Genomic DNA, 18784 nt, shown 5'->3' on the forward strand with positions numbered 1-18784 from the left:
GTCTAAAGACAGGAAATAGACGTAGTCATGTTTTCTGAGATGAACCTTGGGATTGCCAGCTAATCAGTTGGCTTCAAAATCAAGCTTGACTTTTTGCCATGAAGTTCCTAAATCTATCAAGGAACAACCTAGTTACATCATTTGGACCCTATGCATGACATTGTCTAGACCTAAATGGACAGACCATCTTTTGGGGATGATTTCTTGAAACAGTAACCAACTTGGAGGCCAGCAGTGCAGAAGAAGGTAGAAGGTGGGACATTCTGGTTTTGTGCACATGGTCTTTTGAGTCTCTTCTTCTGTCCAATCTGCTGTAGGCCCGGCTGCACTTTTCTGTTTTCCTGACCATGACAGGTAGTGACTCCCACTTTTCCCTGCCTTTATTTTGTTACCTGGATCATATATAAAGCTGTAAGTAAATCTGGTATTGGTTTAAAAGCTGAAATGAGCAATTGTGGATCACTGTTGTTGTGACATATGTGGAAAAGGCAGAAGGAAATTAGGTTGCCTGGCATAGAAGACTACTGCTTAATTACGTTGATTAGCAAGCATGGTGTTTACTTTCAGTTTTGCATAAAAGGATCCTGTCATACCTTGAGCTCAGCTGAAACATGGACTGAAGCACTGTGACCAAATGTTCAATACTCATCATCACCTCAAAGCCTGGCAGTAGACCTTTAGAACAACCTTCTTATAGTACTTCAGTTTGACTGTGTGTCAAATAGGTATCATCGTAAAGAAGCAGAGTAGGTCAAGTATTACGTTGAATTCAATTTGAAGGATTCAGTGACATTCCTGAAAGTTGCTTTTTTTTCTCTATTGCTTCTCAGAGGCTGGTTTTTGAATTATCTTACTTTTTAAGAGGTAGGAAAATCTGTTTCAGGAATAAGAAACCCTGACATATATGGATTGACAGTTTTATTTTTGTAGCACTGAGCTAGGTGCTTGCCCCCCTCCCACACACATGCTGAAGATGAACCTAGGGCCTTGTCCATGTTAGGTAAGCTCTCTACCACTGAGCTACATCCGCAGCTCTTGGTTTTATTAAGACAGGTCTTGCTATGTAGCCCAGGCTGGGCTTGAAGTAGTGATCTTTCTGGCTCTGCCTCCCAAGTTCTGCCTGGCTAGCATAATGCTTTTTAATAGCACCATTTATGGGGCACTCTTTACATAGCAGGCATCTTCTATTATATATGTCATTATATATATTATAAATATTACATATATAAAGTTTATGTATATAATATAAGCTTTATTTATATATATATATATATATATATATATATATATATATGTATATATATCACAGCAGCAGCCTTTGAAGTCAGATGTTATTAGTTCATCAGATCCTAATCTTGAAATCTTGAAGCTCCCCTCTGAATTCTATGTGACTTAATCTGAGTAGCTCATCTGGGTAGAGGTGATACCTAGGCCTGCAACTATCTGGAAACCACCTGTGACACAGTGAGTATTATGGCCAGACCTGGATTATGACTTGGCCCAAAAGGCCAAGTCCTTGTCCTTGTCTTAGTATCATACTTGGTGAGCATCTTTCATAGGGAAAGTTTAATAAAAAATCCTGCTGCTTGGTTTCCCAATAGAAGGAAAAGTAGGCCTTTTCCCCTTCCAGTTCTATAGAAAGCAGGAGAATGAAGACACACAGTGGCAGCCACAGGAGGAAGAGGGCTACTTTCTCGGGGGTCCCTCTGAGCTGATCATGTAGTTATGAGTTCCTATAGCAAGAGGACATTGCTGGTAAGGAGTCTTATCTCAGTGGCTACCTGTGAGTCTCCACTAACTTCAGGGGAAGGACCCAACAGCCATAGGCAGGAGAGGAGTTCTCCTGAGAGATTCTCCCAGGGCATCTCCTAGAAATGCTGGCATGGACTAGAGAAATAGTCCACTACCCAGATAATCTGTTTTTATAGGTTGTTTTAAAATACGTTTTTTAAATTGCAGAGGTTTAAAAAGCAAACCATCAAAAGCATGAGAGTACTTAGAAACACAGAGTAGCAGAGCAGAACAAAACAAAACCCCTCAATTGGTATATACAAATGCCGATGTATATTCTTTTGCATGTATTTTTCTGTGCCTACGCATATGCTCAGAGTGCTATCATACTGCTTTCCTTACCTAAGGACACATGGTGTATCTATTTCCATGTCAAGAAAGTATTCTTCATGGTGAGATAGCATTTCACCATCTAGATCTACTGTTATAGATCTCAAAAAAATTTAATAGCACATCTATTATTACTTTTTTAAAAATCCAAGATCCTAGTTGAGCAGGAAATCCCTTCACAGACAGCCACTTTCACTAGACATTTCTGGCCTAGCTTTTCATAGTTTAGCAATGCTCGAAAAATTGTGCCTTTCTTGTCCTTTCTCTTTCCATTAAAACCCCTCAAAGCCTTTAACTGTGAATCCCTGGTGTGACTTTGATAGAAGTTACATAGTATCAGAAGGACCAGTCAGTTGAAGTGGCATGTGTTTTAGACTCAGTATGTGTTTCTTTACTCAAATTCTGCTTAGAGGTTGGGAACTAAAGGCCAGGAGGCAAGTGCAGACATTGTCTCACATCCAGGTCTTTGCATGGATAAGAGATTATGTGTTGTCTTCAGTATCTTTATGACAATTCTTGTTTTCTTTTCTCTTTGACTTGATAAACTATTGAAGTTAAGGATAGGCACAATCTGTTTTTATTGGAGTTGATTAGATTTCTTTGCAAATTTATTGAAATAATTTAACCTCAAATAGTTTTTACTGTGATGCCATAAGCAAATTTGAAGACTGTGCTGACTTTCCAGAGGCTTTCATCTTCTTTCTTTTCTCCCCTAACTTGATTCTTCTGGTCTGTTCAGCCATTCTTTTCCTCTGTCATCAGGTTATTGTTGTTTAATTTAAACTGGAAAAACTCTTAGTATGGCAGGATTCTAAGTTATTTAATCAAACTGACAAGTCTCTGACCCTTGGAGATTATTCTAAGGCAGGGATTGCAGAAGCAAATGCCTCTTGGGTTGGGAAGGCAGGAAAGGAAGAAGGGTCACTGAGCGTTAGGAAGGGAGAAAACTGGAGCCTGGGCAGGTGACGTCAAAAGTCCCCTCTGAAGGGGCCAGGTGCTGTCAAATACCTAATCTCTCCAAAGAAGCTGGAAATAGGGTTGTTTTTCTTTGTGATATGTGTTTGAAATCTCTTGATTTTTTTATTGTTGGCCTAATTAAAAAACATGAATGGATCAACAGAACACATGCACAGACCAGGTTAGGCCCTCAAATGGTTGATAGGCAGTGTCTATCTTTCATATGCTACCTTTCAAAATAATTGTTAACTAAGCAGAGCATGGTGGGGGGATGCCCTGTGTTAATCACTTTTGACAAGGAAATTACACTTACTGAGCTGTGGGGTTTATGTAAACTTGTTGCAGTGCGTAGCCGTCTTTGATTTCATGTGATATCTTTGCTCCATTTCGTAGTCTCTTGGGTGCACAGCAGACTTTAAAAAAGGAAAATGGAGTTTTTTAGGCTAATGATCTCCAGGTAAGCATCTAATTTTTGTGTATCGCTTTTTCAGAGTTCTAAATAGCAGTGTTCTCAATTGAGTCAAAAGAATTATTAACATAATAACTATAGATTTCTACAAATCTTGAAAGTATTAGCAATTTAAGGTTGAAAAAATTGAAAATTAATCTTAGCTTTCACTAATTATCAATGATTATTCATATAATATTTTTTCTTTCTTTAAAGATTTGAACATGGAATTCAATCCTTCAGACCATCCTCGGGCCAGCACAATATTCCTCAGTAAATCCCAGACAGACGGTAGGTTACTAATTTATTTGTTTCTTTAAAAACAAAAAAAGCCTGACATTGATAGCTCAAGTATGGACTTTCCCACTAGATTTGGTTTTCAATGTAAAATTGAATATCCTTTAATGACCCTAGAGTATATTGCTTAATGGTGATTCCCTTTGGGGTTTTTGTTTGTTTGTTTTTCTTTTGTACTGAGGTATAATTTTAGAATTTCTCACTGGGGGCAGCTGTCTCATTTTGGCAGTTAGCTGGATTATCTCTTTGTCTGTCCTATAGCAGGAGTTTCTACTCTAAGAGCCAGAAATTTCTCTTTAAGAATTGGTATTTGCATAAATTCTCAAAAGGTCAGACATGTTTGTTAGTTAAGTAAAAGAAAACAAAAATACAAACCGTAAGTGAAAGCACTATTAACTATCACTTGAGAGCTGAATTGAAACTACGCTAGATGTAGATGTTTTCTTTTTTGACAACTTTTTCTTAACTTGCTTATTCATAAGGATCCTAGGATCCTGTGTCTTGTCCCAGAAGTGTGTGAAGTTTCTCCTAGGGGTTTTTCTCTTCCTTTTAGCCCCTGGCTTATCTCATTGTTCCCGGATTCCTAGCTACACAGGAAAGACAAAGCTGCACGATATAGTGAACACAAATCTTCACATACTATACCTGTAGAAAAGTATAACATATGGTGGCATTGTGACCAGGATATTATTTTATGATTCTATCCTTGGAGCAGAGTCTAAGCTTTAATTTAGAAAAGATCCAAAAGTAACTAGAAAACAGATAAATATGTTTAAGACAGTAAATTCATATGCACGAATTGGTAACTAATAATGATTAGGCAACAGTTTTGGCAAGGCATTATGCTGATGTAATATTGGTGATGTTTAAGCCATCCACTGACTTGATTTGAAAGCCTTTGGCACATTTCTGAAAAAGAAATGTTTCTAAGAGTACAAGTAAATCGGTGCAGGCATCACATACTTGTGAAGTTAAGTTTTGAATATATTAGATACCAAAACCAAACCAAACAAACAAAAAAAACTCCACTATCTCTCCTTGGTGAAAGGAGTAGGATATTGCAAGGAAAGAAGAATGATAGTGAGGATGAGATGAGGACAATGAAAAATGAGGGTCCAAACAATTTTGTACAAACACTTAAGGATAGTTCTGTGAAAACAAGCTATGAGACTAGCTGGCTTTAAGGTTTGGTTCAGTATATAGACCAGTATCAATCAGAAAATGTTCTCACAAGATTCATATGAAATTATATGGGAACCTCTGGGTGAATGACACATACCTTGGTTGTCATGAAGAAAGGAAATGACCAAACAGAAGGATTGCACCAGAAATAGCTTAGGGACATTCTCCTTCCCCTTTGCTCTGAATCTTATTCCCTTCCTCTTGGGGAACATCAGGCCATGGGTTACTCTGCCCCTTGTTTTCTGCTTCAACTTCTCCTTAAACGCTGGGTTTTTCAATTCAACATGTAAACATACTTGAGTTTCACAGGTTATAAACAAAAGGAAAAAGAACCAGATCTCTCTGTCTGGGTCTTCTCTGTTTCTATGTTTAGTGACAGCTTCTGCACACAGCTGCTTCTTCTCTTTCTGTTGGTCTCCTGGCATTCTGTGGAGTGTGAGGAGTAAAGTTACCTGAGGACAGTTCCCTCCTGAAGTCCACGCCCATTCCTGGGGCACTTGCTGCTCCTGACTCCTCCGCTTCTGAAAACAGCTTCTCTTTTGGCTTCCTATCTTTGCTTTCCTATCTTTTGGCTTTCCTATCTTCTCTTTTGGCTTCCTATCTTTGCTGAGAACAAGTCCATCTAATGAACAGTTGTTTACCGATAATTAAAAGAAGTAGGTTTTTAAAATAGATAATTTTGGCAACTTTAATGAATTACTTTTTAGTAAAATGGTTATCTGTGAATGGCTTTTGTCAAATTGGCCCGCAAATTTCTCCCTTTCTGTAAGTTCCTTCTAGATGGCTCAGTGTGCTGCTTCTCTGTTAATTAACCCCTTTGATTTTAGTGTTTTTCAGGTTTCTGTCCTTCACCATGATGTCTTTTTGATCTGTGCACAGCTCCTCCTGGCTTTTGTGTCAACTATAATGTCTAACTACATTTTTCTATGTAGTGTTCAAAACTCACATATCCAGCTGCCTGCTGGACATCTTTACAAAGAAACTTACAGGTTTCTCTAACTCAGAATGCCCCCAATAAAGCTTAAGAACTGTAGTTAGCTTCCTGCCCTTTCTTACCCTGCCCAGGTCTCTAGGTCAGAAAAGGCTTCGAATTTTCCCAGTCTCTCCCCTTCTCATTTCTAACATGCATATACTGGTGGCGGAGCTGTCTTTGCACCGCACACAATTCTTTTCAGACATCATGTGGGCAGCATTTACACTGTGGAAATTGGCGAACACTGCAAATCACACAATCATTTTCTTTATTATTATTTTATTATTCATATGTGCATACAAGGCTTGGGTCATTTCTCCCCCCTGCACCTACCCCCTCCATTACCAACCACTCCGCCCCCTCCCTCTCCCCCCTACCCCCTCAATACCCAGCAGAAACTATTTTGCCCTTATCTCTAATTTTGTTGTAGAGAGAGTATAAGCAATAATAGGAAGGAACAAGGGTTTTTGCTGGTTGAGATAAGGATAGCTATACAGGGAGTTGACTCACATTAATTTCCTGTGCATGTGTGTTACCTTCTAGGTTAATTCTTTTTGATCTAACCTTTTCTCTAGTTCCTGGTCCCCTTTTCCTATTGGCCTCAGTTGCTTTTAAGGTATCTGCTTTAGTTTCTCTGCGTTAAGGGCAACAAATACTAGCTAATTTTTTAGGTGTCTTACCTATCTTCACCCCTCCCTTGTGTGCTCTCGCTTTTATCATGTGCTCAAAGTCCAATCCCCTTGTTGTGTTTGCCCTTGATCTAATGTCCACATATGAGGGAGAACATACGATTTTTGGTCTTTTGGGCCAGGCTAACCTCACTCAGAATGATGTTCTCCAATTCCATCCATTTACCAGCGAATGATAACATTTCGTTCTTCTTCATGGCTGCATAAAATTCCATTGTGTATAGATACCATGTTTTCTTAATCCATTCGTCAGTGGTGGGACATCTTGTCTGTTTCCATAACTTGGCTATTGTGAATAGTGCTGCAATAAACATGGGTGTGCAGGTGCCTCTGGAGTAACCTGTGTCACAGTGTTTTGGGTATATCCCCAAGAGTGGTATTGCTGGATCAAATGGTAGATCAATGTTTAGCTTTTTAAGTAGCCTCGAAATTTTTTTCCAGAGTGGCTGTACTAGTTTACATTCCCACCAACAGTGTAAGAGGGTTCCTTTTTCCTCGAATCCTCACCAACACCTGTTGTTGGTGGTGTTGCTAATGATGGCTATTCTAACAGGGGAGAGGTGGAATCTTAGCGTGGTTTTAATTTGCATTTCCTTTATTGCTAGAGGTGGTGAGCATTTTTCATGTGTTTTTTGGCCATTTGAATTTCTTCTTTTGAGAAAGTTCTGTTTAGTTCACTTGCCCATTTCCTTATTGGTTCATTAGTTTTGGGAGCACTTAGTTTTTTAAGTTCCCTGTATATTCTGGTTATCAGTCCTTTGTCTGATGTGTAGCTGGCAAATATTTTCTCCCACTCTGTGGGTGTTCTCTTCAGTTTGGAGACCACTTCTTTTGATGAACAGAAGCTTCTTAGCTTTATGAGGTCCTATTTATCTATGCTATCTCTTAGTTGCTGTGCTGCTGGGTTTCGTTGAGAAAGTTCTTACCTATACCTACTAATTCCACAGTAGTTCTTACTCTTTCCTGTATCAACTTTAGAGTTTGTGGTCTGATATTAAGATCCTTGATCCATTTTGAGTTAATCTTGGTATAGGGTGATATACATGGATGTAGTTTCAGTTTTTTGCAGACTGCCAACCAGTTTTCCCAGCAATTTTTGTTGAAGAGGCTGCTATTTCTCCATCATCTATTTTTAGTGCCTTTGTCAAAGACAAGTTGGTTATAGTTGTGTGGCTTCGTATCTGGGTCCTCTATTCTGTTCCACTGGTCTTCATGTCTGTTTTTGTGCCAGTACCATGCTGTTTTTATTGTTATTGCATTGTAATATAGTTTGAAGTCAGGTATCGTGATACCTCCAGGATTGTTCTTTTGACTGAGTATTGCCTTGGCTATTCGTGGCCTCTTGTGTTTCCATATAAATTTCATGGTAGATTTTTCAATCTCTAATGAATGTCATTGGAATTTTGATGGGAATTGCATTAAACATGTAGTTTACTTTTGGGAGTATAGACATTTTTACTATGTTGATTCTACCAATCCATGAGCATGGGAGATCTCTCCACTTTCTATAGTCTTCCTCAATCTCTTTCTTCAGAAGTGTATAGTTTTCCTTGTAGAAGTCTTTCACATCTTTTGTTAGGTTTACACCTAGGTGTTTGATTTTTTTTGAGGCTATTGTAAGTGGAATTGTTTTCATACATTCTTTTTCTGTTTGCTCATTGTTAGTGTACAGAAATGCTAATGATTTTTCTATGTTGATTTTATATCCTGCTACCTTGCTGTAGCTATTGATGATGTGTAGAAGCTTCTGAGTAGAGTTTTTTGGTCTTTAAAGTATAGGATCATGTCTTCTGCAAATAGGGATATGTTGACAGTTTCTTTACCTATTTGTATTCCTTCTTTTTGCCTAATTGTTCTGGCTAGGAATTCCAGTATTATGTTGAATAGGAGTGGAGATAGTGGGCATCCTTGTCTGGTTCCTGATTTTAGAGGGAATGGTTTTAGTTTTTCTCCGTTAAGTATAATGCTGGCTGTAGGTTTGTCATATATAGCTTTTATAATGTTGAGGTACTTTCCTTTTGTTCCTAGTTTTCTTAGAGCTTTTATCATGAAATGGTGTTGGATCTCATCAAAGGCTTTTTCTACATTATTGAGATGATCGAGTGGATTTTGTCTTTGCTTCTATTAATGTGGTTTATTACATTTATAGATTTTCATATGTTGAACCACTCCTGCATTCCTGGGATGAAGCCTACTTGTTCGTGGTGAATAATCTTTTTGATGTGTTGTTGAATTCGGTTTGCCATTATTTTGTTGAGGATTTTTGCGTCAGTGTTCATTAAGGAGATTGGCCTATAGTTCTCCTTTTTGGAGGTGTCTTTGCCTGGTTTTTGGATACGTATAATACTGGCTTCATAAAATGTGTTTGGCAGTTTTCCTTCCCTTTCTATTTGTGGAACAGTTTAAGGAGGGTTGGTATCAGTTCTTTAAAGGTCTGATGGAATTCAGCAGAGAATCCATCAGGTCCTGGAGTTTTCTTTTTGGGGAGACTCTTGATTGCTGCTTCAATTTCATTTTGTGTTACAGATCTATTCAGGTGATTAATTTCCTCTTGATTCAGTTTTGGATGATTATATGTATGTAGAAATCTGTCCATTTCCTTAAGATTTTCAAATTTGTTTGAATATAGATTCTCGAAGTAGTCTCTGATTATTTCCTGGACTTCCATGGTGTTTGTTGTTATCTCCCTTTTTGCATTCCTGATTCTACTAATTTGGGTTTTTTCTCTCCTCATTTTAGTCATCAGGTTTGCCCGGGGCGGCGGGGGGGGGGGGGGGATGTCTATTGATCTTGTTTATTTTTTCAAAGAACCAAGTTTGTGTTTCATTAATTCTTTGTATGGTTTTTTTGGTTTCTATTTCGTTGATTTCAGCTGTTATTTTTATGAGTTCTCTCCTTCTATTTGTTTTGGGACTTGCTTGTTCTTGTTTTTCTAGGAGTTTGAGATGTATCATTAGGTTATTGATTTGGTATCTTTCAGTCTTTTTAATATATGCACTCATGGCTATAAACTTTCCTCTCAGGACTGCTTTAGCCGTGTCCCATAGGTTCCGGTAAGTTGTGTTTTCATTTTCATTGACTTTCAGGAACTTTTTAATTTCCTCTTCTATTTCATCGATGATCCATTGTTCATTAAGTAATGAGTTATTTAGTTTCCACCTGTTTGCATGTTTTTTGTCTTTACTTTTGTTGTTGAGTTCTACTTTTACTGCATTGTGATCAGATAGTATGCACGGTATAATTTCTGTTTTCTTATATTTGCTGAGGCTTGCTTTGTGCCTTAGGATATGATCTATTTTGGAGAAGGTTCCATGGGCTGCTGAGAAGAATGTATATTGTGTAGAAGTTGGATGAAATTTTCTGTAGACATCAACTTGGTCCTTTTGATCTATTGTATATTTTAGATCTTGAATTTCCTTATTGATTTTTTATTTGGATGACCTATCTATTGATGATAATGGGGTTTTAAAGTCTCCCACAACCTTTCAGGGTATGTTTGATGAAATTTGGTGCGTTGACATTGGGTGCATACAGGTTGATGATTATTATTTCCTTATGGTCTATTTCCCCTTTTATTAGTATGGAATGTCCTTCTTTATCTCGTTTGATCAATGTAGGTTTGAAGTCTACTTTGTCAGAGATAAGTATTGCTACTCCTGCCTGTTTTCAGGGGCCATTGGCTTGGTAAATCTTCTTCCAGCCTTTCATCCTAACCCTATGCTTATTTCTTTCGGTGAGATGGGTCTCCTGTAAGCAACAAATTGTTGGATCTTCCCTTTTAATCCATTTCATCAAGCGGTGCCTTTTGATGGGTGAATTAAATCCGTTAACATTAAGTGTTAGTACTGATAGGTATGTGGTGATTCCTGTCATTTAGTTGTCTTAGTTGTTTGAAGGTTTGATTGTGTGTACCTAAGTTGAGGTTACTCTCTACTGTCTTGCTTTTTCTTTTCCTGTGGTTTGGTGCTTGCCTGTCTTTTCATGGTTAAGTTGGGTTTCAGTTTCTGTGTGCAGAATCCCTTGAAGAATCTTTTGTAGTGGTGGCTTTGTGGTCACATATTGTTTTAGTTTCTGCTTATCATGGAAGACTTTTATTGTTCCATCTATTTGAATGATAGTTTTGCTGGGTAGAGTATCCTGGGGTTGAAGTTATTTTCATTCAGTGCCTGGAAGATCTTACCCCACGCTCTTCTTGCTTTTAATGTTTCTGTTGAGAAGTCTGCTGTGATTTTGATGGGTTTACCTTTGTATGTTACTTGTTTTTTCTCTCTTACAGCCTTCAATATTCTTTCCCTAGTTTCTGAACTTGTTTTAATGATGATATGTCATGGGGTAGTTCTATTTTGATCTGGTCTGTTTGGTGTCCTGGAGGCCTCTTGCATCTGTATGGGAATATCTTTCTCTAGATTTGGGAAATTTTCCGTTATTATTTTGTTCACAATCATTTTTTTTAAGATACTGTTAAACATTTACCAGCACACCCATTGTATTTAGGTAATCCAGTGTGTTGTTTTACCTCTTACATAACTCTTGAGTCTGACTGCTCATGCCCACTCCCATTGCTGCCACCTTAAGTTTGGACTCAACTCACTTGGATTACTGATCCAAGTCCATAGACTGAACTCCCTGCTTTACCTTCTTTAGACCTACATCTGTGCTATGACTAAATGAGGGACTTTGTATAAATCAGATCTTATTATGTCACTTTCTTACATACACTTTTTCTTTTTAATGGTTCTCCAGGTACCTTAGACTTAAGTGGCAGACACCTTAGCATGAACAAAAGACCCCTCGTGATCCAGCCTTCCCAACCCACTTTCTGTCTTTTCTTTGTACCTCTGCTTCAACCATGCCCAAACCCTTGCAGTTCCTCAGATATGCCTCTTGCTTTATATTCAATTCTGCCCTCACTTCCTCCTGAAAGTTTCCTTGACCCCCTCAGGCTGGGTAAGTGGGCCTTTGGAGAACTCCTGCGAGCTCCTGCAGTAGCCTATGAATGCTTTCTTTACAGATGATATTATGGTTTTCAAAACTGTTGCTGTGTCTGGGTCACCTAAAGGGAAAAGAACCTGTGATACTGAGTTGTGGCATTCCCTGTGCTTCCTTGAGTGCCTGGCGAGTGTGCCAATCCACCTGGTTTAAAGAAGGAAAGATGATAAAGCCACGTGGTGTTCTGTTTTTGGTTGTAAGCCTAAACCTCTTCATTTAGATAAACTTACATTTCTATTATGTGACTCCACCTTTCTGAGAATACTAGAGCAGTTTACATCTGTGGCTCCTATCATTTTTGTTTTTGATTGGAAGGAATGTTGTAGCTAAGGCCATTGTTGGGGTGATACCAGTTATGTTAGGGCAGCTGTTGTTGGGACCACAGCCAATGTCTCTCCTCTGCAGCCTCCTCATCCTCTTTCCATCCCCAGTGTTTGGTGGTCTGTTGGACAGGCCCCTCACCTGTCACCTTTTTATGAGTCTGTAGTTACACTATGGAAATTGGCAAACATGAGACTGCATTAAGTAGTTAGTTTCTTGATTGTTATATTCCTTTCCCTTCTGGGTATCAGAGTTTTAGGTTTGACGTGGAACCTCATTCTCGCTGTTCAAAAGGAGAATGGAAATGCTAAAAGGCCACAGGATAATAGAATGCTTGCAAATTACATCCCTCCACTTGACTGAAATTAGTATTTTATCCAAAACCAGAGTGTGTACTCTATCATTTCTTTGCATAAATGAGATGTCATCTCAGTCTTTCTTTTTAAGAGAGCCATTCAACCCAGAAGGGACCAAGGATTCCTTATAGGGTGGAAGAAATTGCCAGATTACAGAGAAATTAGCTCATTTATCATGCCTTGGCTTTTCATGATACGAATTTTTTTGCTTGTGGGGCAAAGTTACATGCAGTTCCTGGTGTCTTTTCCTTTTCTTCACTTGTTTAAATTAATTATTTTAAAAAATATGAGTGCTTACCCAAGTATTAGAAAAAAAAAACAGCCAAGCTACATCCTTCTTTTAATTAATACGACTTTTAGAAGTTCTTTGCTTTGAAAAAGAAGGTGAAAAAAAAATAAAACCATGTCTGAGTGTGAGGGGTAGGGAGAGGGAGAGAATGCAAGTGAGAGTGGGAGGGAGAACTGCGTGTTTCTCAAGGGTTCCTTAAAATACTTATGGAGTAAGAACTGTTGTCCTGAAGCCAAAGCAGAAATGTAAAATTCAGAAATAAAATGCAAGTCATGTTTTTCTTTGCACATCTTTTCAGAAATACTAAAGTCAAAACCATGCTTTTTAGTCATCCTCTGTGTGGGGTCATGTTTTTGCTCCTGGGCGGTGTTGACCTTTTGCATGGGGAAAGGACCCACCTTCTGGTCTTCCTTTTATCTGGCATGTAGAAGCTGCTGTCCCCTGTTGGGGACTTCTTTCCTCCGAGCATTCCTATGGCCTTCCTATTCTCCCCTTACCCACTTTTCCCAACTCTCTTTATCACCTTCATGTGTGCTGGGGTCAAGACTGTCTTTTGCAGCTCCTGGTCTGTCACACACATGTCTTCTTTGGGGCTTGTTAGGCTCCACAGAGAAGACTACAGTCAGATGTTGAAGCATCCAAAGGAGCTAAAGCTGTTACACCAGTGATTTCTGCTTTTGGTTTTTACTTTTTGTTTTTTTCCTTTGCTTACATGCCATGGAAAATATTTTTGAGAAACCAGGAACTCCCTCAAGCGTTTTTATGTTCATTTAAGATTTTTTCATCCTATCAAAGGGTCTAATTTCTGATAGTTTTATTTTAAAGTATAAATGTTTATAAACTGTCTTTTAAAAACGTTTCAAGTGAAATTATAACACCGTAGTCGTTTGGTAGCTGTCATCAGTCATTTAAAAATGTATGAACATGCTGTTCTTTAGCAATTGCAAATTTCATATCATTCCATTTTTATCTTGAACTTGTATTTCCTTTCTGTTTTCTCCATAGAATTTTATCTTAAATGAAATACTTTTGATTTCTGATAGTCACTTATTATACTATCATACTTTTGTAAAAAGTGAACCTAAATTTAATTTAATTTTTTATTTCTAGTTCTTACAAGGCACAAAGTGTCACAAATAAATTTTAATATTGAAGCATCATCATTAGTTGTCAGTTGATTAAAACACTACAAACATATTAAAATTTTAATAAGTAATTATTAAACCTGAACCTGAAATATTTTTGGAAAAACATTTCTTACTGGGATAGTTCTGTGATTGACCATTGTTTTTTACTAGAATGAGGCAGTATTGCCTGCCAAAGTCTTTGTTTTTATAGAAGTGCTGAGGAACTTCATTCACATACATGAATAGACAGGAATAGAGGGGGTTTTGTTATAATGACGTCACTAAATGTTTCTATTCCATATGAATTGGAATCCATTTGATTGGAATTACTCAGCTATAGGAGACACTCCCTTTTGCAGTTCTGTAATATACCAGGCTTTACAAGATGGAACAAATGATTTAGTTATACCTGCTGCTTGACACCCACAAAAAATAAATAAATCAGTGATAAATTTCAGAACACCTTCTTGGATTCCTCTATCTGTCCACCCATTACCCTCTTCCAGGTGCCCCTGTCACAAAGGTAATTGTCAACATATTCTTCACATTTATTTACATCTCTGTGCTAGTTCAATGACTAGCCTCCGAAAGAACTCACCTGCATGTTGAATGGAAGATCCCCACCTGCTCTTTTCCTTTGGGTTAATGTTTTCAGCTTCTCTTTTGATTTAAATGTATTTTTGTCAAAATGCTGCATGTTCTTCCTATCGTAAATCAGTCATTTAAGTAGGACTTACTTTCTGTCAGTGAAGGTCTGTTCTGTGAACTCACTTAACATGTTCATAATGCATGTTACATGAGAGCTGCCATTGCTCTCTGATCGGTCATAAAAGGCTGACAGGTAGATTGAAGTAGGCACCTGCCTCCACTCGCTGACCCATTGTTTTAGCTTCCTGTACTTCCTCTACACAGCTCATCCTTGTCCTGCTCACATGATCTTTCCCTTGGGTTCTAATCACTGACTAGGTATTGCCCTGACAGAAACCACCATCAAGCTGGCAGTGCTCCCTGTGTTCCTAGTGGAGATTTCCACAGGACTCGGGGGGTGGGGAGGGGGAGGCTTGGCATTGGACCCTGCTGTAGAACCAGGATTAGAGATGGCTGCTTCCACTCCTTGTGTGCCCCTAGAGATTTTCATGCTGAGTTGGAACAGATCTCAGGTCAGGTTGGCCTGCCTTTCTCTGTGAAGCTGTAGCAATGCAGTTGTGAAGGAGGAATGTGGCAGGGACCCTGCATCATGCCTCAGCCATTTTAAAGCTCTCTGAATACCTAGGCTGAAAATCACTGCTTTAATCCTTGACTTAGCTTGTGTCAAGAATTTTTTTTTTTATCTTGGGAGGAGTCTTGTTATGTTGCCCAGGCAATTTTCTCCCGACTTTATTAGAACACCCATTATTTGGAAACAGGAGGATGTAGATATTTTCTGCCCAGGTAGTATATCTGCACTACCTCTTCTATGTATGAACTTGTGGTGACCCTTCTGCTCTTGGGACAGCTTTTTCCCCCACTTCTCTCTTGAGCTGCAAGAGGCAGGGGTGAGCCAGGGTCTCCTGGCCAAACCAAGCCTTGTAAGATAAATGTACAGGAAAGCCCTCTTTGAGTATTGTGGTCTGCTTTTCCCAGAAATAACACTCTACTGTGGTGTCTGATCTCTTGGGCTTTCAAGTCTGGACAGAGCTGCTTGCTCAGTACAAACTCAGATGCAATCAGGCCCAGAATGTCATTTTTCTTATTATGCCTTTTACTGCATCCTCTCCTCTGACCAATGTTGTGCCAGATCTAGAGGTCAGAAAGTTGCTCAGTAAACGCAGATGTAGAGAGAGGGCTGGGGTGGGACATGATGCCCTCTCCACAGCAGGGAGCTGCTGACAGTGCCCTCTGGCCTGTTTGTTGGTATTGATAAAACTTACTTTTCAGCCAGCCACTGCTGCCTACCTCCCACCTCAGCACACCCCCCCACCCCCAAGCTGTAAAGCTGAGTAGCTTCAGTTGCCCTTCAGTTAGTACAGGCTAACCTTTCTGGTACATTTCATAGCTTATCATAGGTATAGCCCACCTTACATGGTTTACGTTTTTGGTCTGCTGTCTGATGACATACAGGGAGGCCACTGAATTTAATTGATAATCCGACTCAGTCACTGTGTAAGAAGAGTTAAAAGTCTTCTAAGGATTTCCTAATGATTAAAGCATAACCCTCTGGAGCCAAACTACCTGAGCTTAGATCCATCACTGTCTGTGTCACCTGATGATTCAGTTGATCTTCCTGTCCTGAATCTCAGTTTTTTCATCTGTAAAATGGAGTTAATATCTCTCCCTGAGATTGTCTAAAAGACCAAGTGTAACTAAAACAGCAGGAATTCTCATTAAATTCAGTCTTTACCCTGAAGATAGGTTCTCATTCACACTGTTGGATTGAGTTTCTTCCCTGGCTCAGGTCTCTGGCATCTCCTCAGCTTGTCTTACTTTTAAGAGTCTGTTGTGCTGCCCACACCTCAGAAGAGAGGGGCTGTATGCCAGCCCATCAGTGGAGCCTGGCCCATCTTTTCCTGTCCATGTTTCCTTGATATAGACAGGTTGGTCTTGGACTTTCCATTTAAGTTACTTCCAAACACCTTGGAAGCAAACCAGGAGGAGGTCACGTCTGAATGACATAAGCCAGTCTTTGACACAGCCCTTATAATAGTACTCACAGCACTTTGATTCTCACCTACGGTGTCACATGACATCCTCACCTCCACCATGTGCCAGAATAATTTTTTGGTGGATTGACTAGTTCTAGATTCAGTGTAATAACTGTAATCATGAGCATCTAGAAACAATGTAAATGAATATGTAGTATCACAATGGGCAAAGGTATATAATAAGTTTTTAAAAGCAATGGAGAAAATTGTCTAAAAATGAAAAGTCATGTCAAAATACATCCTAAAAGGCTGGATGTGGTGGCTCAGGTTTGTAATCAGCTACTTGAGTGGTAGAGATTGGAAGGATCTCTGTTCAAGGTCAGCCTGGGCAAAAAGTTAGTGAGACCCCATCTCAAGTCAATAAGCTGGGTATGGTGCTTCACACTTGTGATTTTAGCTGTGCAGGAAGCTGTAAGTAGGAGGATCATGGTTTGAGGCCAGCCCTGAGCAAAAATGAAAGACCCTATCTGAAAAATAAAGTTTAAAAAAGGGGGTTGTCTGGGCATATGTGGCTCAAATGGTAAAGCCACTTTTGTAGCAAGTGTGAGGCCTTGAGTTCAAACCCCACTGTTGCCAAATTCTAAAAATGAAATTAAGCAGGAAAAATACCTAATACGTATGACAAAGTATTAATACGTTTATGTTTTAAAGAATTAATATATAACCAACAAAATGCTAATGCATCAATAGAAAACTGGGCATAGTTTTGTTGACATGGTTATGTGTGAACACATGTGTTTATATATATTTATACACAAATACATCCATTTGCTTAAGTACCTGTGACATTTCTGTATAAACATGCATAGGAGAAAGACTAAAGGATACACACCAAAATATCAATAGTGATTGTTGTCTCTGGATTGTTGAGCTATATTTTTTCTTTATGTATCTGTATATTTTCCAAGTTTTAACTTTCATTTGTACCATTTGTAGTTATATTGTCTTCCTTATACTGCTATCTGTTTTCCAAATTTTATATATAAGTATGTATTTTCTTTTAGAATCAGACATAGGTTTTATAAGATCCTACTTAATTGCAGTTTCTGTGCTTCTGAAGAAATTCTTTGGCCATCTGTATTCTCTGTGAGAAACAGAAAACACCTAAAGTTGGCAACTTAAGTGTGATTATTTGTTCTTCGAATAGCTTTCTCCTGTGTCCTGTCTGCCTCCTAGTCCCTCCCTTGGAATTTTCCCCTCCCTATGACTGTTTCTGCCCTAGACATCTTTGAAATTTTTCTTTCTCTTCCTTATTGTTTCACCTGCTTTGTGTATTTAGATTTCCTTTCAAATGCACAGAATGTCCTGTTCCCTCAGGCTTGGGTTTAGAAATAAGCACAGGTCAGCCTGGCAGTTCCAAGTTCCCTTTCTGCAGTACAGGAGGTGTGCCTCATGGGATGACCGTACCAGGATGCCTTGCTCAGGGTCTGAAGTGTGGGGTGATGTCCTCCCATGGTGCATTTTGTGTCCCGGTCACTGTGTTCCTGACTTTGCTGTCAGGTTACAAGCTCAATAAGGCAGGAACTTTGGTGTGCACTCTGAACAGGGGCTCAATAATTGTGTTTTGAATTGAGTGAATGATTGAATCTACTGCAGTATCAAAGCCTATAGGAATTGTGTGATAATCTCAAACTTATTCTAAAAAAATTGTATATTTAACTTTTTATTTGATTGTCCAAAGCCTGATATAGGCTGTCCATAGGGAAGAAAAGGTAAATAAATTCTTTCTGTAATCCACATTGGCTTTGTTTTATCAATAATCAATTTTGCATCTCCAAAAATTACTGTAGTTCTGTACATTGGAGTTGAAGCTTCCCGTTTATGTGGCCTGGCCAGTTCTTCATATCCAGAATAATTAGTAAGCTAAATAAGTCTTTGTAAGATAGTTAAGTGTTTTTATATCAGAACCTGTTTTAAATGGAACTTATTTCATGTGATGTCTGGGTTCACCACCACCACTGATGCTGGAGAGGAGGGAGCCCCAGGAGCCCAGTACACTGTCCCCTCTGGGCTGTGTCCCCTACCTTTCCCTTCTAGTCTCTCCTTGTCTGCACCTGTATGGGATATTTCCAAAAAGGTTGTTGGATGGGATGGTACTTACGATTTCCTCTGTCCTAATCTACTGCTGAATAGTGACTGACCCTTGCCACTGCAAGGTCTGTTTTAGAAACAGAAGAGGGAAAACCAAGGTAATTTCTAATGCCTGTCCACAAAAGAGGTTAGCTGAAATTACATTTAGATTGTTAACAAATCCTCATTAATATTAAGACACTAGGCTTTTCCAGAAAGATGCATTTTTAAGACTAAAGAAATTTTACCTTTGTGACATTGTGGCAAAGGAGTGAGATTTTGTT

At 38.9% G+C, this 18784-nt stretch overlaps 1 protein-coding gene across 14 annotated transcripts in view; it reads left to right on the forward strand.

Annotated features, from left to right (window-relative positions):
• The window catches only part of LOC109700328 (cyclin-Y), a 666198-nt gene that overhangs the window by 411220 nt on the left and 236194 nt on the right, over positions 1-18784 (forward strand). The window contains exon 2 of one of the 14 annotated variants that reach the window (XR_012442083.1): positions 3743-3817. The exons of the other annotated variants lie outside the window; for them this stretch is intronic. The gene's annotated coding sequence lies outside the window, so the exon portion shown is untranslated. The remainder of the gene's footprint in view (positions 1-3742; positions 3818-18784) is intronic. 14 annotated transcript variants of the gene reach the window in all.

This window comes from Castor canadensis, chromosome 15 (genome assembly GCF_047511655.1).
Source record: "Castor canadensis chromosome 15, mCasCan1.hap1v2, whole genome shotgun sequence".
NCBI classification, from domain to species: Eukaryota; Metazoa; Chordata; class Mammalia; order Rodentia; family Castoridae; genus Castor; species Castor canadensis.